The sequence below is a fragment of the Danio rerio genome, chromosome 18 (assembly GCF_049306965.1).
Source record: "Danio rerio strain Tuebingen ecotype United States chromosome 18, GRCz12tu, whole genome shotgun sequence".
Classification (NCBI taxonomy): domain Eukaryota; kingdom Metazoa; phylum Chordata; class Actinopteri; order Cypriniformes; family Danionidae; genus Danio; species Danio rerio.
Genome location: NC_133193.1, coordinates 5,184,815 through 5,209,000, shown reverse-complemented (window position 1 = coordinate 5,209,000; position 24,186 = coordinate 5,184,815).

Sequence of the window (24,186 nt, the reverse complement as noted above, 5' to 3'; positions counted from 1 at the left end):
GAGCAGAAAAAGCTAAGAGAAATACAAGGCCACGCAGAATGTTGTATTTAAGGTCTTGAAAGCAAGACTTGCACCCACAGCTATGTTTTATTAAAAGATTCATATACAGTAAAGGAATTACACATCTCAGGTAACGGAGCAAAAACCTGGAATGAAAGATAGCTTAAAGGGGACCTATTATGCAAAAAAAAAAAAAAAAAAAAAAAAAAAAAAAAAAATATATATATATATATATATATATATGTATATATATATATATATATATATATATATATATATATATATATATATATATATATAAGGTTTAAACACAGTTGTGTGGCAGCAGTGTGTGAATATATCCAGCTTCTAATGGTAAAAATGTATTCATTTTATTTTTTATAATCACACTTGATAAAAACAGTCTGCAGAAACTCTTTGATTGACATTCTCCCTTTGTCCATGTCATCAGAGGGGGAAAGCCCCGCCCATTAGTGACCATCTCTCCCTCATTAGCATAGGATGTTAGTCTTGTTTTTAAATCTGCCACTATGCTGACACATAGGCATTTTAGCCCCGCCTTCTTTTGGAAAGAGCACAAGCTTATTTAAATATAAAGTGACAGTAATCAAAATAGCACAACTAGGACCAAAGCCTAAACGGGTCAGTTTCAAAGAGTTATAAATAGGGCCAGACGGAATCTGCGGACGTTTTTTGCTATTTCTGCAGAGAATTTTGGTAAAAATCTGCGGATTTCTACGGAATTATTTTGGGAGTATCCAGCGGAGTATCATAACCAAAACCTTAATATATTAAATAAAAAGAAATAAATTACTGAATCAAAAATAAATAAATTCAGATTTACACATTTACTCAAGTAAATAAACAGAATTAATCATGGGCTAAAAATCTACAGAAATCTGCAGAATTCTGCGGAAAATCTGTGGAAAATCTGCGCGCGCAGATTCCGTGTGGGCCTAGTTATCAATCAGTATTTGTGTGCTATTTTGAGCAGAAACCTCACATACACACTCTAGGGACTGGAGCTGTAATTGGGCCATAAAAGTTAGGCTCGATAGGGCCTGAGCCCGACAGAATTCGGCCCGAGCCTGACAAGTCAATTTTTATTGACCCGAACCAGTTTATAGCCCAACATTATTTAAATGTGCACATGCACACAGCTCTTTTTCCTTTTTTCATGAAGGAATCATTTATACACGTTTTAATATTATTTATTCATAACAAACGTAGACAATAGGCTACTTGGAAGTTGGAACAAAGAAATAAAATAAGTCCTCTGTAACATCGTAACATCTCAGCACTTTAAATAGGCCTAGGTACATACACTTAGGGCCCTATTATACACCCAGCGCAATGCGGCGCAAGGCGCAACGCAAATGTTTGCTAGTTTCAGCTATAGGCGCAAGAGTTGTTCTGACGTTTTGCACCACACTGTTTAAATAGCAAATGCATTCGCGCTCCTATGTGCGCCCATAGGTGTTCTGGTCTAAAAAAGGAGGCGTGTCGAGGCGCATTGCTGGCGCGTTGCTATTTTGAGGAACTATAATAGACCGCACAATAGACCAGATCAAAGCAGGTCTATACTCTTTACACAAGTCCAGAAAAGGTGGGATCCAGGTAAACAGTTCTCATTGGTTACAGCAAAAATAGACAATTCTAAATGCGAGCGTTGTTGAAGTATTGTATCTAGCTCCAGATATGGATGGCTTAAATGTGTGTGTCAAGGAAGAACTGTATCTAACTCCAGAAATGGATGGCGACATGGTTCCTGGGGGTTAGGCCGACCCTAAGTTATTAAGAGCTGATCTCCGACCAGTAAAAAGCTAAACCAGGGACACAATAGATGCAAGAGACAATCTGTTGTGGAAACTCACAGGTTGTTTCTTGTACGTTCAGCTGTTTTATCAAACTGGTTCTATCAACATTCGGCTACAATATCCACACTACACACAGTGTCGGGAGATGCAGTGGCGCAGTAAGTAGTGCTTTCGTCTCACAGCAGGAATGTCGCTGGTTCGAACCTCGGCTCAGTTGGCGTTTCTGAGTGGAGTTTGCATGTTCTCCCTGCGTTTGCGTGGGTTTCCTCCGGGTGCTCCAGTTTCCCCAACAGTTCAAAGACATGTGGTACAGGTGAATTGGGTAGGCTAAATTGTCCGTAGTGTGTGTGTGTGCGTAGATGTTTCCCAGAGATGGGTTGTGGCTGGAAGGGCATCTGCTGGGTAAAAACGTGCTGGATAAGTTGGCGGTTCATTCCGCTGTGGCGACCCCGGATTAATAAAAGGGCTAAGCCGACATGAAAATGAATGAATGAATGACACAGTGTCTATCTACATACAAAAGGAATTACTTTAATAAGAATTGACAATCAAAACAGATAATTACTGAAGACAATATCATGACAAATAGAACTGGTGTGTTTCCTCTCCTCTGCATCCAGAGGGACAGAGGGAGAGAGAGAGATCTCCATAACCTATGACCTGGTTTTTGTGTGTCTCCTGAAAACAAAGTTAAAATAGACAGGCAAAGAGAGGAGCAGGGACACTGAACATTCTTCCATGAAGCAGTGTTTTAGTTATTCATTGATTCTGAAGTATTTAAAAGTTAAATAATCAAATAATTATATGTAATAATAGTAATGAGAAACAGGATGTTGAGAAAAAGAATAATCGTTGATTCACGTTGAGATGGATTTGAAGGTAGAAATCCGACTCCTTCACCATGCTGATGAACACTTAATCAGAGAAGATGTATTATGTTTTAATAAAATGATCCCAAAGTCATATAATTGAAAGAAAAATAACGACATGAACGGATAAATCATTTATAATAAATATTGAAATGTCCGATAAAGACAACAGAGCTGTCATTTTAGACCGTTTCTTCAGTCTAAAACTGTGGCTTTGGGGTCTCTGAATCATTTAGGCGTTTGATTCAGTTAATCAGCCATGAAATCTGAATACTGATGTCCATTCAGACCACAGTCAGGGGTGAAATAATACATTAGTTACCGCTCAGCGCCAGCGATCTATTTATAACGCATTTACCCAAATGTCACAAACGCCCGAGCATTCCAGCATGCAGCTGAACACGCTGAATACTCACACACATGAAGCCTTCAGAAAGACGCTGCAGTGGATTCTCAATGGAGGAATCCTCAGTTTATAGCAAATGAATGCTACAGAGACAGAGATTGAGGACAAGAGAGACATTTTATTATCTAATCAATACAGACGCGCTTCCTAAATGAAGTCCAATCATATTCATAACTTATACATCTGCTATAATGGCTCACTCAATATGCTTTAATGCTTTTTGCAATTGAATCATGAGTTATTTACCGGATAATTAGCAATGTGAAATATTAATGGAAGCTTTTTGAAGCTCTGGGCGTTCCTTGTCATTGGTTCTCTGAAAATTGACTTTGCCGTTATTTCTGACATATGTAAATACTTGAATAACGGAACAAGAAGAAATGATCATGCAACAGTTTCCCATGCTTGGTTTCAGATGTCCCCATATATCACTATTGGTTCATGAAAGTATGTATTCATAAATTTAACACACACAAAAGAAGTGCACTAATCGGCCACTTTATTAGGTACAGCTACGAGTATCGGGTTTGACCCCGTTTTTTCTTCTCTGACATCTACAAGGCGTTTGCGCCCACAGAACTGCCCCTCAATGGATATTTTCTCTTTTTCAAGCCACTTTCTGTAAACCCTAAAGATGGTTGTGCATGAAAAACCCAGTGGATCAGCAGTTTCTGAAATACTCAGACCAGCCCGTCTGGCACCAACAACCACGTTCAAAGTCACTCGAATCACCTTTCGTCCGCATTCTGAGGCTCAGTTTGAACTGCAGCAGATCTTCTCGACTTTGTCTACATTTCTAAATGCGTTGCGTTGCTGCCATGTTGATTAGAAATTTGCATTAATGAGCAGTTGGACGTGTACCTAATAAAGTGGCCAGTTAGTGCATGTACACACGCTTAATGAATGACACCTTATAGTTTCTAACCCCAAAGGTCAAACTTTTGAAATCTCCTGACCTATCAATTATAATTGGCACTGAGGTCACTGGTAACCAAGAGCACTGGCCACAGTCAACACACATGTTCAAAGCTACATGCCTGCCAATTAAACCTGTGAGGAACAAGAACATGTTGCTTCTCCATCAGACATGTCCCTCTTTGTGCATCTCTCATTATCGCTGTTATCCATCTCCGGGGTCTAATTGTAGGATATAGGCACTTTTCTCGTACAGCCCTCTGAAGGAACAATCGGAGACACGTGCAGCTATGGTTGACCTTATAGAAAATACAGTTGAAGTCAGAATTATTCGCCCTCCTGTAAATTGTTTATATATATATATATATATATATATATATATATATATATATATATATATATATATATATATATATTTATTTATTTATTTATTTATTTATTTTTATTTTTATTTTTATTTTTTATTTTTACTTTTTTTTTATGTTTCCCAAATCATGTTGAACAGAGCAAGGAATTTTTCACAGTATTTCCTATGATATATTTTCTTTCGGAGAAAGTCTTATTTGTTTTATTCCGGCTAGAATGAACACAGTTAATTATTATTATTTTTTTATCATTTTAAGGTTAATATTATTAGACTACAAGCAATATTTGTTTTCCAACTGTCTACAGAAAAAAACACTTTTATACAATGATTTGCCTGTAATTACTCTATCTTGCCTAATTAATCTAGTTAAGCCTTTAAATGTTACTTTAAGCTGAATACTAGTGTATTGAAGAACATCTAGTCAAATATTATGTGCTGTCATCATGGCAAAGATTAAAGAAATCAGTTATTAGAAATGAGTTATTAAAATTATTATGGTTAGAAATGTGTGAAACCGGTGAAAAATATACAGGGGTGCTAATAATTCTGACTTCACTTGTAAATCTGAAGCATATCTGAAGGCTTCTCGTATGCTGACATGCATCATCCTTATAGCTCTGATTTCATTTTTACTCAGTCTAAAGTCCAAAATAAGTTATGTAGAATTATTATGAACGTTCCTCCAATGACACATTTAAAAAAGGAACATTATCGTCAAAGAAATTTTTTAAAAGTTGAGAAGAGGGTAAAGTTTTTTAAATTAGTGATGGTTTTTAAGATTTTAAAGAAAGCGGTCCCAAAATATTTTCTTAATTATTATGTTTTAGTCAGCGAGGTCCACAGTCATTCTACAAGAGCACGCAGCAGGGATATTTACCCATATAGATTCAAAAGTGAATCAGGTAGAAATTCTTTTTTGTGTACGAGCTCTGCTGCCCACTGTTTTTAAAGAGATTCAAATTGAAAGTGTTTTCAGGAGGGAAATTAAAGAGTGGTTGTTTTAAAGTTGAAGTTTTTTGTTGTGCCGAGTTGCTGAGCTGTTGATGTTTGCACTCCATTTATGATTTGCTCGTCCATTTTTTGAGAATATTGAGGACCACAATGGAAATAAGCCTGTGGCTTTTTTGTGTACTTTATCCTCGACAATTTTTTAAATATTTATGAATTAGTCTAACTGGACTTGTTTGTATATTTTTTTGGTAAAATTGTCAAATAAAATCAATCAATCAATCAATCATTCAACGCTACATGAACTGACTGTTTTGAGGATTGCATAGGAGTGGCAACAGCATCTGTAATGCAACGGAAGGAAGTCATGCTGTTTTTATATTTATTTCGGTGCTTTCAGTGGCTAAATAGACTGATTTCACGCAGCCGCCATTTTTAAAAGCGAAATCGAAGCTGCGGCGGGAAGAAACCCGGAAGTATCGCTTGAAGTTATTGCTTGGAGAAAGTGACCACGTTTCGGTTGACCCGAAGGTCCATTCTAAATGAATGGTGAAAATTAAAGGGATATCAGACCTCATTTTCAGCTAAGTTAAGGGAAACGGCACTAGTTAGCTAAAGTTTTTTGTCCCAAACCCACGTTTTAGATGCCATTTATCAAGCTCAAGTTAATGGGCTGATTCTTTCACTATATTAGACCTGTCATGATTCTGAATTTCGGTGCTGAAACAAAAAAAAAGTAAACGTTAATTTCCCTTCAACATTTAAGGCACTGTTGATGGTGTTCATAAACAGTGCTGATTTATCTATAGCCCCTTTCACACAGTGATACCGGTGAATATCCGGAAAATTTACGGAATGACTTTACCGGTATATACAAAAAAGCGCTGTTCACACAGGCGAGGACGTTACGGAATTTTTCCGGAAAAGAGCATTCACACATCCATTCCAAAATACCGGTAAATTCTGACATCATTCACCACAAATGAGCTTTAAACGGCTGCGCTTATTTGTAAACATTTGACTAAATTACAAACTCTTTTGATGATCAATATTGTAAACAACTTTCACAGGATCATATTCGCATGTCGAGATGTTCATAATATGTGCGTGTGCTGGCGCTCACAGGCTGTTTCAGGGGAACACGCAAAGCTTGAAGGTAAACAAACAACGGCTTATCATAAGCATTTTATCGATGATTATTTGCACAGTTGGCATTAAGAAGAAAATATAAACATTATCTGACTAACTTCTAGCAGCTAAATGTGTCTGGAAAAATATTCAAAGGCTTTTATTCTCACAAACCGCGCGGACGTAAATGCGTCTGACTGTTGTGATTGGCTAAAGCAGAAGTCTTACGTCAACACGTTCTAGACGTGCACGCGCTTATTACGGTAATCTTCCTTCTGCGTTCACACAGCGCAGCATTCCGGCAAATTGCCAGTAATGTTACAACTTCTCTTTACGGAAAATACCCAGAACGAATTTACCGGTATTTTCAAAAAGGACCTGTTCACACATACAACCTTTCCGGAAAATTGCCGGTAATTTTCCGGAAAGGTCTGTATGTGTGAAAGGGGCTATTGTGTTCATGTGCTCAACAGAAATGACTGTGATTGGCTGAGAAGGTCATCAGTTCATCCACCGCTGTTTACCGAGTGCAAACACAGACGAGCGATCGGCTTAATGACTCAACTGATCTTCAAGGCTGCTTCGTGCTCCGGTGTCCTTGTATCTGTGGTTGCACTGGGTGAAGAGCGGTGAACTGATGACCTTCACAGCCAATCACAGTCATTTCTGTTGAGCACTGCTGAAGACTATGGAAAATCAGCGGTTTAAGAATTTGCTCCGTGGCGCTTGAATGCGGGAAATGGACATTTTTAAAACTTCAGTACCGGTACATTATTACAGACAACATGAGGATGTGCTACAGAGGATTGCATTGTTTTATTACTCACTGGGTTACATAGGCTGAAGCAGGGAAGTGACCCCACGTGTTTACCTGCTGCCATGAACTGAAACCTAGGAGGACACTTAAGCGTATTACCCTTAAAGAGATTGTGATATTGTTTGATGCCTAAATTGCTTTTAATTGTTTAAATTAAACTGAACTGAATGATATTAAAGTGATGTTTACACCATTTTTGCATTTTGAAATTGCGCCAAGAGCGGGAGGTTTGTAGAACCCACCCCCCCCAAACACCCCTTTGAATTTATTTTAAACAACCAGATGGATTTAAACAAACAGCTTAAATTTAAATGTTCAACGTATTACTATTTATTTTTTATTCAGCCCACATAAATTATTTTCCAACCACTTTAATAAAAAAAAAATAAAATTTTGTATATCCAATGAATATTTTTTTCAGTGCAGGTTTAGACATTCTGGTTATTATTGCAGTTATTTTCCATGCTGATTTATTAGCACTACTGTTTTAAAAACCTGGAGGTACAGCTGTAGTTCAGCAGATGTTTCGATGAAACTCATGTTCTCGAAATAGAGATGCTTCCCGTGCATTAGATACGACCCTGCTGTGAGCGACATTTACATTTAATCATCTGACAGATGCTTTTGCTTCATTATGTGATTTATAAATGAGGAACATCACAATCGCTTTATCAAAAAAGCTAACAAATTCTGCAGCATCCCAGTGCTGGAGTACAATGGATATTCTGAAATAAATGAGAAAAGAATGTATAGTTGCATAAATTAATTTGACAGTATGTTCAATAAGAATAAACATTACAAAAAATGCTTTGGAAATAAATCCAATGTAAATAATGCGCAAAAATGTTGGTGTAATGTTGGTTATGTATGTGAATTTAATAACAACTAATTGCAAACCACTAGAAAGTTCTCTGGATTTACTCATTATGTTTGTATTGTTCTGCAAATTACTGATTACATTTCTGCTAAACCCTACTGAAAAATCCAGCTTAAACCAGCCTAGGCTGGTTGGCTGGTTGGCTGGTTTTAGCTGGTTGACCAGGCTGGTTTTAGAGGGGGTTTGGCGATTTTCAGGCTGGTTTTCAGCCATTTCCAGCCTGGTTTTAGCTGGTCTGGCTGGAAAATGACCAGCTAAATCCAGCAAAAGCCAGCTTGACCAGCCTGGTTTAAGCTGGACATAGCTGGTTTTGGCTGGGCTCCCACCCTGGCTAGGCTGGTCAAGCTGGTTTTAGCTGGTCATCTCCCAGCCTGACCAGCTAAGACCAGGCTGGAAATGGCTGGAAACAAGCCTGGAAGTGGCCAAAACCCCTCTAAAACCAGCCTGGTCGACCAGCTAAAACCAGCCAACTAGCCTAGGCTGGTTTAAGCTGTTTTTTTTTTTTGTAGGGAATTTAAAACTGAAATGTTTTCATTTACAACACCGAAAACATGTGACAAAATATTAGACACGTGATGTAATAATGACAATAAAACAGTATGTTATCATAAACGCTTGAAGATACATCATATTACTCAGGATATTGTGCTACAAGTCATGGTCTTTAGCTTCCTTGGTAGAGCAACCAACTCCCATGTGGAAGGTTGCCGGTTCGATTACAGCTCGGAACGGGTTGGGTGGTGTAGGACCGGCGGGGTTGCATTGGGGCCGTGACCCGGGTGGGAGTGAGGTTTGGGGAGGTGAGTGTAGCAGAGGTCAGCTAGCAAAGTGCTGTGCAGGAAAACCTCATTCCTCGGACCTCTAAAGGTGCGACAGACGCCAGAGGCTATAGTCTTTAGCCTCCTTGGAAGAGCAACCAACTACCATGCAGATGGTTGCCAGTTCGATCCCAGCTTAGAGCAGGTTGGGTGGTGTAGGATTGGCGAGGTTACACAATGGTAAATAAATCAGTTGTGATGCCAACTTTTTAATATTAACAGAAGCTTGCAACGGTTGTCCTGCCTCCGAACCTTTCTGATTAGTCTGCTGCATTTGGAACCTATACACTACCTGACACAATTTTTGTCGCCAATCCAAGTTTTTGGAACAACAAATAATAACTTGGCTTCTAGTTGATCATTTGGTACCAGAAGTTGCTTATGTGAATGTCAAGCTATTCTCTTATACACAAGTTTTCCCGCTTGAAAGGAAAACACATCATCAAGGGAGTTTTAACTGGATTCCACTCATCCATTAATTGCATCATAAATGCAGCAGAAAGGCAGGTAAAAAGTATAAAGGTGGAAAGTTGAAAGTAGAAAGGTGAAAAACCTTCAAAATAAACAAAAATACAAGATATGTAATTAAATTGCAAATAAACATATATATACAAACATTTGTGAATTTTGTCAGATTTTTTTTACACAGTATTTTCAAATATTATACTGAATTAACATTTGTTAAAGCACAATCAACAGTACAGTTTAATATACTGAACTTAAATATTTAGTTTTAAGACATATGAATGAAATGTGATTAATTGTGCTACTGCAGCAATCAGCTTATGTGCACATGATCCGCTCATGCATGCATATGAATCACGGAGGAAAATTAACATCTTAACGTCACTCAGATAGCACTCAAATGATGATTAAAATAACCAAAACTATACATTTCTGCTTCATAACATCTTCTAGTTTGCAAATAACTATTTGTATCTTGAAATAATTCAGCAGCGGGCATATAAGCACTGTAGGAGCAACTTTTTCCTCTGTGCCGAACTTGAACTTGAACAACACAGATGCTGCTTCACGGTTGATTTGCCCTCAAATACTGACATGACAGCCACGATTTTGGCGGAGATTCGGCTTTGGCGGAGGTTTCGTTTTGGCGGAGATTCTGTTCTGGTTAAGTTTCAGTTTCTTTTTTTTCCTTACGTGAATGCCGAACTACTGCATGTCCTTCCGCCTCTCCCTCCAACTGGCGGATGGGTTTTTTTTCTCCTTCTATATTAGTTTGACTTGACAGTGAAAGGCAAAGGCCTCTAGATTACGCTTATTTTACCATAATAAAATATGTTTAATAAAATATTGATATAAAAAATTACCATAATACAACATTGAATGATTTCATGAGGACAGTAAGGTCTGACTTTGCTTAGACAAAAGTCTTGTCACTTAACAGAAATAATGTCCAGTATAGAATATAAAGTCCTGCTTTAGTGGAAACAGAATGAATATTGTGTCTGACTCCATCATGAGCTTGGAGGACTGCATCTATACATCTCTGCAATGACTCAAATCACTGATTAATAAAGTCATTTGGAATGGCAAAGAAAGCGTTCCTGCAGGACCCCCAGAGTTCATCAAGATCCTTTGGATTCATCTTCAATTCTCCATCTTACCCCAGACATGCTCAATAATGTTCATGTCTGGTGACTGGGCTGGCCAATCCTAGAGCACCTTGACCTTCTTTTGCTATTTGCCCTCTCTTGTGGTTTGTAATTTAATGTCTTGATACCTCAGGATCCATACTGAATGTTACTCCAAACCATGACTTTTCCTTAACCAAACTTGACTGATTTCTCTAAGAATCTTGGGTCCATGTGAGTTCCAATATGTCTTCTGCTGTATTTGTGATGATTGCAGCTCATCAGATGATTTATCAGTAAAATGTATCTGCCACTTTTCAAAATTATCAACTAGAAGTAACGTTATTATCTCTTAGCCTAAGATTAATGACAAGACTTTTGTCAGGTAGTGTAGTGATGAGCTGCGTTGCTTTGGAAAGTCTATCTTTCAACAGGAAACGGCGCCCCAAAAAAAAAACAACAAAAAAAAAAACAGTAGTGGTTAAAAACGTCCATCAAGCATGTGTTTACATTGAAAAATAATAGAAAAGTAGTGTGTTGGAAAGGAAAATTCATTATGTGAACGGCCCCCAAGAACACAAATAGAGAAACAGCTAATGTGTTCATGTGCTAGACAAGGTTCTTGGCCCCCTGCGTTGATGGTTCCACCGTTTTTGGAAGGCATATCATAATAACTATGTTTTCATAGAGCTGATTCTGCTGGAGTATTTTGCTACAGGCCACCGCAGAGAAGCAATCAGACCCAGACAGCATGTCTGAACTTCTGGCGGCTTCAGAAATGGCAATAAAATTGAGATTGTTCATAGACAGAGCAAAGTTTGGGAAGACAGAAAGACTCCGCAAGCAAATTAGGACCATTCTGCGATGACAGTAGAATAAAATCAAATCACCAATGCAAGAGCTTCACCGTGATTCTGCATTTACCCAACCCATCCATACATAATGAATGCATTTTTTATAGTTTACGTGAAGAGGAATCATCCCTGTTGACTTCTATACAACATATAAATTAACCATGAGGCATAAATCTGATTCTCTCCATTAGGATGATGCTTGTCTAGACAATGTCTATAGGACTCCAGCATTTCAGGTGTTCTCAAACTCTTGGCATAACTCTTCTGTGCCCTCATGCCATAGCGCATATTAAAGCAGTTTGTACTGAATCAATCAAAGGTGACTCCATCTACAAACAGTCACTTAGTATTTTGCTGCAGTACAAGAAACGCAAAGAGGAAAAAAATGTAATTAATAACGTAAACAAATTCCTTCATTAGCACTTCTTTTTCATAATGATGCTAATTAAGCATGGTCCATTAACTATCATTAACAAAACAGCCACCGTCATCTACATATTTGTGGCACATTTGCAGTTTTTAAACATGATTTGATATTTGATATTTAGCTGTCGGTTTTTCACACTGATATGTTTTTGTTTGTTTTTATTCCCAAAGACCTGAGGCTGATGTGTTCATGAATAACACACTTTATATACTGTACAGAGGTGTGAAAAATGTTGGCCCCCTTACAGATTGCTTATTTTTTTGCATGCACTGTTGCCAAATTCAATTAGGGATGCACCGATATGGATTTTTTGGCCGAAATCGATAACTCTTCAGACTTGGAGGCCGGTAGCCGATATATATATATATATATATATATATATATATATATATATATATATATATATATATATATATATATATATATATATATAATATATATATATATTTATATAGTTTGCTTTATTAATATAATCACCTTGCAATTTTTTTATTATATTGTAGCTTTTTTTTTGCTTTAAGTATAGACTATTCAGTTCATAAGAGCAGTTCAATCTTTTATGAAGTTTACTTTATAAAAATATAACATTTTGAAATATTTATAATTATTGCCATATATATATATATATATATATATATATATATATATATATATATATATATATATATATATATATATATATATATATATATATATATATATACAGTTGAAGTCAGAATTATTAGCCCCCCTGAATTATTAGGGCCCCTGTTTATTTTTTCCCCAATTTCTGTTTAACAGAGGGAAGATTATTTCAGCACATTTCTAAGCATAATAGTTTTAATAACTTATTTCTAATAACTGATTTATTTTATCTTTGCCATGATGATAGTAAATAATATTTTACTAGATATTTTTCAATACGCTTCTATACAGCTTAAAGTGACATTTAAAGGCTTAACTGGGTTAATAAGGTGAACTCGGCAGGTTAGGATAATTAGGAAAGTTATTGTATAATGATGGTTTGTTCTGTAGATTATCGAGAAAAAAAATTTGCTTAAAGGGGCTAATAATTTTGTCCCAAAAATGGTTTTAAAAAAATTAATAACTGCCTTCATTGTAGCCGAAATAAAACAAATAAGCCTTTCTCTAGAAAAACAAATATTATCAGATATACTGTAAAAATTTCCTTGCTCTGTTAAAAATAATTTAGGAAATAATTAAAAAAGAAAAAAAATCAAAAGGGGGCTAATAATTCTGACTTTAACTGTATATGGCAATAATTATAAATATTTTTTTAAATGTTATATTTTTATAAAGCAAACTTCATAAAAGATTGAACTGCTCTTATGAAATGAATAGTCTATATTCAAAGCAAAAAAAAAGCTACATTATAATTTAAAAATTGCAAGGTGATTATAAACCTATATTTACGATAACACATAAATCAGCATGCCAAAAATAAATGATTTCCTTTTCTTCATAGCAAATGAACATGCAACTTGACTGTTGCATAAAAATAATACGTTAATTAACCAAATGGGATTTAATCAACAAGCAAGTTAAATATATTTTAATTCAAATGAAAATGAAAGAGTTAAGGACTGAAACCAGCACAAATGTTCTTGAATAAAACGTGTTACAGTGATGTACATATGTATAAATATGTCATGTCCGAAAAAGTCTTTTTTAGAGGTGTTTTAACAGTTCAGAGCCACCGTACAAGCGAAAACCTGAATACAGCTTGCATTACTTTAGAAAATGTGGCATAGATTCATTCTATTTGGCGTTTTAGATTCTTTTGAACACATGTAGCTGCTGCTCGTCAATCTGACAATGCTTCTATGTTCGTTCAGTTGTTTGAAAAATGTTTGATGCAAAGTTTATGGGCGCAGATTTGCCCTCTGAGTCAGATTTTGATACAAAACTTAACTTGAACTTGAACTTGAACTCACAAAAAAACACAGTGCATAATATAAAGACAGACTGTAGCGACAAGTTGAGAACCCCTATTCTGGATTCAGTGTCGGATGCACCTCTCCCCTGTGGTGCTGTGAAGGCTGTCAGATCAGTGTGTGTGTGTGTGTGTGTGTGTGTGTGTGTGTGTGTGTGTGTGTGTGTGTGTGTGTGTGTGCAGTGACAGCCCTCATGTGTGCTCGTCATAATCAATATGATTATTCCGAACTGAACTGAACAATCTTACATCAACAACACATGGCAAGCAACGCGTTGATAACAACAAATAATCATATTATATTACAAACAACCCAACAAGTTGTTTAGCACGTGTGCATCTCTGCTGTTATGTTTACACATGTAATATTTTTTTTTTTTTCCTGAGGTGATTTAAAGCAAAATACACAATGGCACTCTATCAAACATATCTACAATGATAAAGAAGAATATGGTTACTTACTAAGTTATTAATGCACAGCAATACCACATGAAGAAAGGAAAGACTTTGAAGGAATAAACAATGTGAGGAGAGCTCCATTGTAATGCACTCCATTGTAATGGACAAGTCTGAACAAGTTCCGCCCATGCGTGCTGTACAATTACTTAATTTATCGGCTTAAAGATATCGGCCAAATTAGACATTGGTTCAATAACGATAATCTTAAAAAATAGCATTTATTGGCCGATAACGGTATGGCTGCCGATATATGGTGCATCCCTATTTTCAATAAAAGTCGCTAAGCTCTGCCCAAAAAGTCGCTAAAAGTGACTAGATTACGTCATCTTTCAATTTGCATATTAGTGACGTCATCACATTCTACTGTTTCTGTTTGTTTATAAGCCTATGGCTAATATAGGGGTATTTACATTTGCACTATGCTTTAAATATGCATGTCAATGTAACTAAATGTATTGCTGTTTAAATACAATATCTCAGTATAGATGTGTAGTAAATTTGCAGTAGTCTCCCAGACAAGTTCCGAAATGGTCACTAAAATATTTGTGATTGTGAACAAGAATAATTGGTCAAATTAAATTGTTAAAATAAAGGAGAAGCAGATCGGTTCGACTGTACAATGGAAATACCTCACACTGCTGCCGGTGCCAAATCATTTGCCATATGTACGCAGAGGGGTGACGTGCTCATAGGCTGTAGGTGGGAGAGATTCTAGTACGAGGACTGGGCCACCTGTCAGTGCTCTGAGGTGGGGGGAGGGGCCAACGGCATCACCTGCAGATCATTTAAAAGAGTATGGACGGTATAGTACGGACACATGAGGGTCCATAAAAACCTCTAGTTACACAAAAAAAAGTTGCTAGATATGTCGCTAGTCACTTGTTTGAAAATGTGTCGCTAAGGGGGTCTAAAAAGTCATTAAATATAGCGACAAAGTTGCTAAGTTGCCAACACTGTTTGCATGTTCGTCATACTTTATCGTTTCAGATCATTAAACAAATTTAAATATTAGTCAGAGATAACATAAGTCAACACATCATGAGGAAGTTAAATTACATTCTTTTATTATTAAGCTAAATCAACATATAAACTGCATAACCCTGTATGAATAAAATCTAATAAATGGTTGGGCCACTGTTAGCAGCAACAACTGCAATCAAGTATTTTCCATAGCTTACAATGAGTCTGTTACACCTCTGTCGGGGAATTTTCGCCCACTCATCTTTGCAGAATTGTTGTAATTGAGCCACATTGGAGGGTTTTCAAGCATGAACCGAATTTTTAAGGGCATGTCACAACATCTCAATAGGATTAAGGTCAGGACTTTGACTAGGCCACTCCAAGTTAAAGCTCTTTTTCACACCACTGTACTGTATGTCAATACATGTAATTCAAGGCAACAATAAAGAACTAAATTATTAAAAACTAATGCAGTTTTTTGGACACATTTCAGCCAAAATCCACTGTTGTTTTAGTATAATTTAATTATATTTATTAATTAAAGTAGCCTTCATTTTGTAATATATATATATTTCATATGTGAAACAAATTCAATTAATTATACATTATTTTAATGGCAGCTAACCTACAGTACAGTATGTATAATATTAAGAAAAAGAAAAGGGTTTTAGGCAGAAGGTTCACTGCACGTGAAGGGTAAGGTTTTATTTATAGCCTAGACAGTGCAAATGATTGCAGTTCACTTTTTTTTTTTTTATCAGAGAAGTGCAAAAACAAAAAAGTGTTTCCTTGAACACGGAAAACATTTGTATTGGCCTTGATGATTTTGAAATTCAAATGGCACTTTAACATACAGGCTTTTTGTTTTGTTATTTTTGTAAAACACATCCCTTTCATGCCAGCAGTCAATTTTGAGGGCTTTGATAGTTTATTTTAGAACTCTGTTGTTCAGAGAATCTGTGTTTCAAGAAACAATAGCAATGCTGAAAACAATATGATATGATTTATCTGAAATGAGTTTATATGTGATGATCTTACATGAGTTGCCATTTTACATTAACAGTATCATTTCTAGTTTTTAAATCAATTAACAGTGCATTTTTAATGTGGAGAAATCCCTTTCCAATTTTTTACACTTATATTTTTAAGTAATTATGTAATGTATAAAAATAAAAATATATATTTTATTGTTTAATGATAATATTTCTTTCTTTCTCTTTCTCTCTTCGTTTATTTATTTATTTTATTATTTTTATCATTTTCTAAATTATATATATATATATATATATATATATATATATATATATATATATATATATATATATATATATATATATATATTTATTTTTATTATGCATTGACACTCTTTTACGAAAACATATACTTCACCTACAAAAGAAATTGTTTATACAGACCACACTTTGAAGTAATATTTATGCATAAATAATAAATGGAAATGAATGAATGAATGAATGAATAAATAAATAAATAAATAAAGCAGCTTATTTTGTCTCTCATAAGCAGTGTGACAATCGTGAGTTTATTTTCCTCAAAAGTTTAAGTTGGCAAAAACTCTGTAAATCAATTTGGGGGATATCCAATTACCAATAGGGAGAGTCTGGGGCGTGGCTACTGTAATGTAGTAATATATTCACCCACCGGCCACTTTATTAGGTACACCGTACCAGTATCAGGTCGGACCCACTTTTGCCTTCAGAACTGCCTTAATCCTTCGTGGTAGAGAACAACCATGCCACGTTCAAACTCACTTAAACTTAAACTGCAGCAGATCGTCTTGACCATGTCTACATGGTTGCTGTCATGTGATTGGCTGATTAGTAATTTACGTTTACAGCCGGTTGGACAGGTGTACCTGATAGAGTGGCCAGTGAGTGTATTAATCAACAATCAAAAATAAATCTAATTACTTTTTCATTATCAAAGCAATGACGTGCGCATTTGTATCACATTCCAAAGAGTTCATTCATCAGCACCACAATACATTCATTCATTTTCTGTTCTGCTTAGTCCCTTTATTAATCCGGGGTTGCCACAGCGGAATGAACAGCCAACTAATCCAGTATATGTTTTACGTCCTTCCAATCGGAACACATCACTGGGAAACACCCATACACTCTCATTCACACATATACGCATATACCACCTATACCACATGTCTTTGGACTGTGGGGGAAACCAGAGAAACCCACTTCAACTCTGGGAGAACATGCAAACTCCAAACAGAAATGCCAACTGGCCCAGCCGGGGCTCGAACCAGCAACCTTCTTGCTTTGAGGGGATCATGTTACCCACTGCACCACCATGCCGCCCAGCCCCACAATATAAAATTAATAATTTTCATGCTGACTGACTCAGATCCACATGGATTGGAAAATTTAAGAAAACAGAATCGTTCAGCCCAATAGTTGTAAAGCAACTTTAAAAAGATGCCTGTAAAAAATAAAATAAAATTCTTTGTCCCAGTCTAGCCTCTTGACTAGTCAACCATGACGATTAGGCATCACTTAATCACATCAATTCCTCTTCCGAAAGCCAATCTTCAGCAACTCACACACTAGGCTGCAATGCATATCACTATCTGTTTCTATTTCAGTCAGTGAGCAAGATGCAATTGGCACAGCTGTTCGGTAAACACTTTCACCTCACAGCGTTTACTGTAGTACATATGTGCCAGGTATTATAATGCGTAAAGCGTGCCGTTCATTCATCAACATGTAAACACGATGAAGCACACGTTCTACTGATCTGAAAGAGCAAGACGCCACTGCCATCTTCTGTCTCGCAGTTTATTCAGGTCTCGCTCTCCTGATAGATCATACAGTCCGGAAGAGCAGCAGACTGAAACTTTAGCTCTGGAGACTCTGGGGGGAGAGAAAGAGAGAGAGAGAGAGAGGGGCTGCTTTATTGAGCAACATCTCTCTCGCTCTTTCTCTCTGGAGCTCAAACAATAGCCGTAAACAGAAGCCGTATTCACCGCTGCAGGGTCAGCCTGGCCTATTAAAACTAACATCTGGGGAACAGCGGATCTCACAGCCTTCCAATAAGTCCAGAGGAAGTGATGCTGGTTTTTCCTGTGCAGCAGAGAAGCGCTTGTGTGCATCTCCGCTCGTAATCAGACTCTATGCAAGCCAACGCTGGCCTACATACTGATGCATCACAGCGCTTGTTTGCATACATTATGTTAACAGAGAGAGAGAAAGAGTGTGTGTGTGTGTGTGTGTATGCATATGTGTGAGTGTGTTCATAAATGTGTGTGTGTACATGTGTCTCTGTGTGCATGAGTGTGTTTGTGTGTGTGTGTGTGTGTGTGTGTGTGTGTGTGTGTGTGTGTGGATGTGTGTGTGTTTGTATGTATGCAAGAGTGTGTGTTTATCTCTCTGTATGTGTATGTGTGGATGCGTGTGCATTTGTGTGTGAGCGCGCATGTGCCTGATAGTGTTTTTGTGTGTTCATGTGTGTGTGTGTGTGTGTGTGTGCGTGCGTGCAGCTGTGTGTGCATGAGAGTGTGTTTGTGTATGTGTGAGTCTCCGCAATACTGTGTATGCATGAATGTGTGGCTGTATGCAAGATTTTGTGTGTGTGTGTGTGTGTGTGTGTGTGTGTGTGTGTGTGTCTATGCGTGAGTGTGTGTGTAAATGTGTGTGTCTCTCTCTGTATGTGTGTGTGTGTTTGTGCGCGTGCATGAGTGTGCGCATGTGTATCTGTGCATGTGCATAAGTATGTGTGCGGCAGTGTGTGTGTGTGACCATGTGCGCGTGTGTCTCTGTGTATGTGTGTGCGCATATGCGTGAGCTTGTGTGCATGCCTGTGCATGTGTGCATGTGCATGAGTGTGTCTGTGTGTTAAGTCTGTGTGTGTGCATGCATGAGTGTGTGTTTCTCTATGTGTGTGTGCATTTGTCTATTTGTGTGTGTGGTCATGTGCATGTATGTGTGTGCGCGTGTGCATGTGCATCAATGTGTGGCTCTTTGTATGTGTGTGTGTGCTTAAGAGTGTCTTTGTGTGTGTCTGTCTCTCACTGCATCTGGACTTGTGGCTGTGAGTTGTGGGTCAGATGGAGATGCAGAATCTCCCTCAGATGTCCTGGGAGAATGTTGTGTTCGCTTGTAAACGGGTTTGACTGCAGCTTCTGCACTGCGGGCGTCCCCATCACACACACCACACACCACGAGGATGAGGAAAACAGGAGGACAAGCAAAAACAGACTGATGAGATGTGAAAAGAAAACAGATGAAAGAAGAAGAAAACAAGACTAGAAGAATAAATTAAAAGAGAAAAAAAGTAAAATGAAAGAGTAGAAAAAAAAGAAAAAGGATAGAAAATTGAAAGAAGATGGATATTAGTAAAAAATGGAAAGCCAAAATATAACAAAATAAATAGAAAAGAGAGAGGGGAGAGAAGTGGAGAGAAAGGAAGAGAGGAGGAAAAGAAAAGAGACAAGACAAGAAGAAAACATAGACAAGAAGAGACTAGATAAAATAAAATGAGAAGAGACTAGATGAGATGAGCAGAGAAGAGGGGACAAGACAAGCAGAGAAGAGATGAGAAAAGTAGTGTCGAGACGAAAAAAGAGAAGGGACGAGCAGCGAAGAGAAGAAATGAGAAGAGACGAGCAGAGCAGAGAAGAAATGAGAAGAGACGAGCAGACAAGAAATGAGAAGAGACGAGCAGAGAAGAAATGAGAAGAGACGAGCAGAGAAGAAATGAGAAGAGACGAGCAGAGAAGAAATGAGAAGAGACGAGCAGAGAAGAAATGAGAAGAGACGAGCAGAGAAGAGAATAGGTGAGACAAGCAGAGCAGAAAAGAGATGAGATGTGAAGAGACACAAGGAGATGAGCAGAGAAAAGTAGAGTGAAGACGAGATGAAAAAAAGGAGAAGAGTCGAGCATAGCAGAGACGAGACTAGATGAAATGAATAAAGAGAAGACATGAGACGAGACAAGACAAAAAAGAGGAGAAGAGACGAGCAGAGAAGAGACAAGAAGAGAAGAGATGAGATGAAAAAAGAAGAAAAAAGACGAGACTAGACGAGACGAGCAGAGCAGAAAAGAAGAAAAGAGACGAGAGGAGACAAGCAGAGTAGAAAAGAAGAAAAGAGATGAGAGAAGACAAGAAGAGTAGAAAAGAAGAAAAGAGACGAGAGGAGACAAGCAGAGTAGAAAAGAAGAAAAGAGACGAGAGGAGACAAGCAGAGTAGAAAAGAAGAAAAGAGACGAGAGGAGACAAGCAGAGTAGAAAAAAAGAAAAGAGTAGAGAGGAGACAAGCAGAGTAGAAAAGAAGAAAAGAGACGAGAGGAGACAAGCAGAGTAGAAAAAAAGAAAAGAGACGAGAGGAGACAAGAAGAGTAGAAAAGAAGAAAAGAGACGAGAGGAGACAAGAAGAGTAGAAAAGAAGAAAAGAGACGAGAGGAGACAAGAAGAGTAGAAAAGAAGAAAAGAGACGAGAGAAGACAAGAAGAGTAGAAAAGAAGAAAAGAGACGAGAGAAGACAAGAAGAGTAGAAAAGAAGAAAAGAGACGAGAGGAGACAAGAAGAGTAGAAAAGAAGAAAAGAGACGAGAGGAGACAAGAAGAGTAGAAAAGAAGAAAAGAGACGAGAGAAGACAAGAAGAGTAGAAAAGAAGAAAAGAGACGAGAGAAGACAAGAAGAGTAGAAAAGAAGAAAAGAGACGAGAGGAGACAAGAAGAGTAGAAAAGAAGAAAAGAGACGAGAGAAGACAAGAAGAGTAGAAAAGAAGAAAAGAGACGAGAGAAGACAAGAAGAGTAGAAAAGAAGAAAAGAGACGAGAGAAGACAAGAAGAGTAGAAAAGAAGAAAAGAGACGAGAGAAGACAAGAAGAGTAGAAAAGAAGAAAAGAGACGAGAGAAGACAAGCAGAGTAGAAAAGAAGAAAAGAGACGAGACTAGACGAGACAAGAAGAGTAGAAAAGAAGAAAAGAGACGAGACGAGACGAGACAAGCAGAGTAGAAAAGAAGAAAAGAGACGAGAGGAGACAAGAAGAGTAAAAAAGAAGAAAAGAGACGAGACGAGAGGAGACAAGCAGAGTAGAAAAGAAGAAAAGAGACGAGACGAGAGGAGACAAGAAGAGTAGAAAAGAAGAAAAGAGACCAGAGGAGACAAGAAGAGTAGAAAAGAAGAAAAGGGGTGAGATGAGACCAGATAAAAAAAAGGAGAAGAGACGGGACAAGACAAAAAAGAGAAGACAAGAAATGAGACAAGCAGAGAAGAAATGAGACAAGATGACACTAGATGAAAAAAGAGAAGAGACAAGATGAGCAGACAAGTAAAGAGACAAGCAGAGAAGAGACGAGATGAAAAAATAAGTAAAGAGACAAAACTAGACTAGACAAGCATAAAAAAGAAGAGACGAGACTAAATGAGACAAGTAGAGCAAAATAAAAAGACGAGACAAGAAGAGGGATGAGAAAAGACGAGACGAGACTAGATGAAAAATGAGATGATCAGAGAAGAGACAAGACAAGATGAGGCGAGATGAAAAAGAGGAGAAGAGAAGAGAAGAGATGGAAAAGAAAAAAAGATATGAGACTAGACAAGACAAGCACAGCAGAAAAGAGATAAAACTAGATGAAAAAGGAGAAGAGACGAGACAAGACAAAAATAGAGAAGACGAGAGACGAGCAGACGAGCAGAGAAGAAATGAGATTTAAAGAGAAGAAAATAGACGAGACAAGCAGAGCAGAAAAGAGATGAGACGAGAAGAGAGATGAGAAGAGACATGAGACAAGACGATAAAAGAGGAGAAGACAAGAGATGAGACAAGCAGAGAAAAGACGAGACAAGATGAGACGAGACAAAAAAAGAGGAAAAGGGCAGAGAAGAGACGAGATAAGATGAAAAAAGAAAAAAAGATACTAGACTAAATAAGACAAGCAGAGCGGAAAAGAAATAAGATGAGAAGAGAGATGAATAGAGACGAGATGAGACCAGATGAAAAAAGAGAAGAGACGAGATAGAGGAAAAGAGACGAGACTAGACGAGACCAGCAGAGCAGAACAGAGATGAGATGAGAAAAGAGACAAGCAGAGACGAAAAGAGACGAGATGAGATGAAAAAATGAGACAAGATGAAAAAGGAGAAGAGACAAGATAAGAGATGAGATAAGAAGAAACAAGACGAGACAAGACGAGACAAAAAAGTGGACAAGAGACAAGCAGAGAAGAGATGAGAAGAAATGATATGAGATGAAAAAAGAAGGGAAGAGACGAGATGAGCAGAGAAGAGACGAGACGAGAAGAAATGAGACGAGATGAAAAAAGAAGGGAAGAGACGAGCAGAGAAGAGACGATATTTTATAATATTATAATAATTTTATTATAAATTAAATAGAAAAGAATAGAACAAAACGTTAAAGGGTCAAAAATAAACATAAAATTTGAAAGAAAAAAAATGAGAACATAAAATTAGAAACATTAGAAAGGAATAGAACAACCTCTCGTGTACTAATATATAAAAATCTAAAAAGAAAAGAAAATGAAGAGAGGGATGTAAGAGAAGAGAAAATATAAAAAAGGAAGAGCAAAAAAACAGAAATGTAAAACTAAATAAATAGAAAGAAAAAAGAAAAAGTATATTAATAAATAAGGCAAAATTGGCAATTGCAAAAAAGGAAAGGAAAAAAGAAAACAAGAGAGTGAGGTAAGATATATAAAAGACAAAAACATTATTGAAAAAGGAAAAGCCTAGAAGACCAAATAAATAAAAAACAATAGAGAAGCAAAAGATAATAAAGAGTATGATAAAAAAGAGAAAAGAAAAGAAGAAAAAATAACAGTAAAAAAGGATGAGAACAGCAAGTATAGAAGAGAAAATGTTGGAAACAGCAATACAGACCTTACGGACACCCAGGCCAGAGGTGGCAATTAGATGCGTTAAAAAAGGCCAATAGAGACACTGTGTCAATTAAGGACCCCTGTGGGACCCCAGAAGAATATCGCTCCGTTTCCTCCCCGATAATAACTCTGTCTGAAGCCTGAATTAAAAGATCCATCAGACAGATAACTCTATTAAAACTGTTATTAAATCATCAAAACTATTTTTTCAACACCCCTGCCCCATTCACTGACAGAGGAGCTTTAATTGAACCAACAGAGAGAGAGGGAGAGATGGTTTTACATGAGTGACAGCTAAATTACTCCCCTCTTCATGTTGGAGCATGAATCGCTTTAGACATGCCAGTTATTAAGCTCCAGTCCCATTTACAACCAAATTATGAAGAAGAGTTTTGTAATTTATTAGGGAGTTTCCTACAAAGTCCCTGGAAACCTACGTGAGAATATGAAACCACTGTCCTGTGGTGCTTTTGAAGACTCAATCTCTGCTCAAACGGGCTCCATTATCTGCTAATGCCGCGCTTCCAATGATCAGACTGTGCACAGTAAAAAAAATATTGCTGCATAATTTTTGTTGTATCAAATGAGGGCGAAACAGTGGCTCAGTGGTTAGCACTGTCGCCTCACAGCAAGAAGGTTGCTGGTTCGAGTCCCGGCTGGATCAGTTGGCGTTTATGTGTGGAGTTTGCATGTTCTCCCCATGTTGGTGTGGGTTTCCTTTGAGTGCTCCGGTTTTCCCCAAAGTCCAAACGCATGAGGGATAAGTGAATTGAATAAACTAAATTGGCTGTAGTGTATGAGTGAATGAGTGTGTATGGGTGTTTCCCAGTACTGGGCTGCAGCTGTAAGGGCATCCGCTACGTAAAACATATGCTGGATAAGATGGCGGTTCATTCCACTGTGGCGACCTCTGATGAATAAAGTGACTAAGCCGGAGGAAAATGAATGAATGAATGAATCAAGTTTTCTCATCATCTCAATTTACATCAATTAAATTGACTGAAATTATTAGGTTAAACTTTAAACAACTTAAAAAATGTGGTTGATGTCTGATTAACGTCTTAAAATAAGTTAAAACAGCATAAAATATTTGATGTCTTGAATTCTTGTTATTAAATATTTTACAG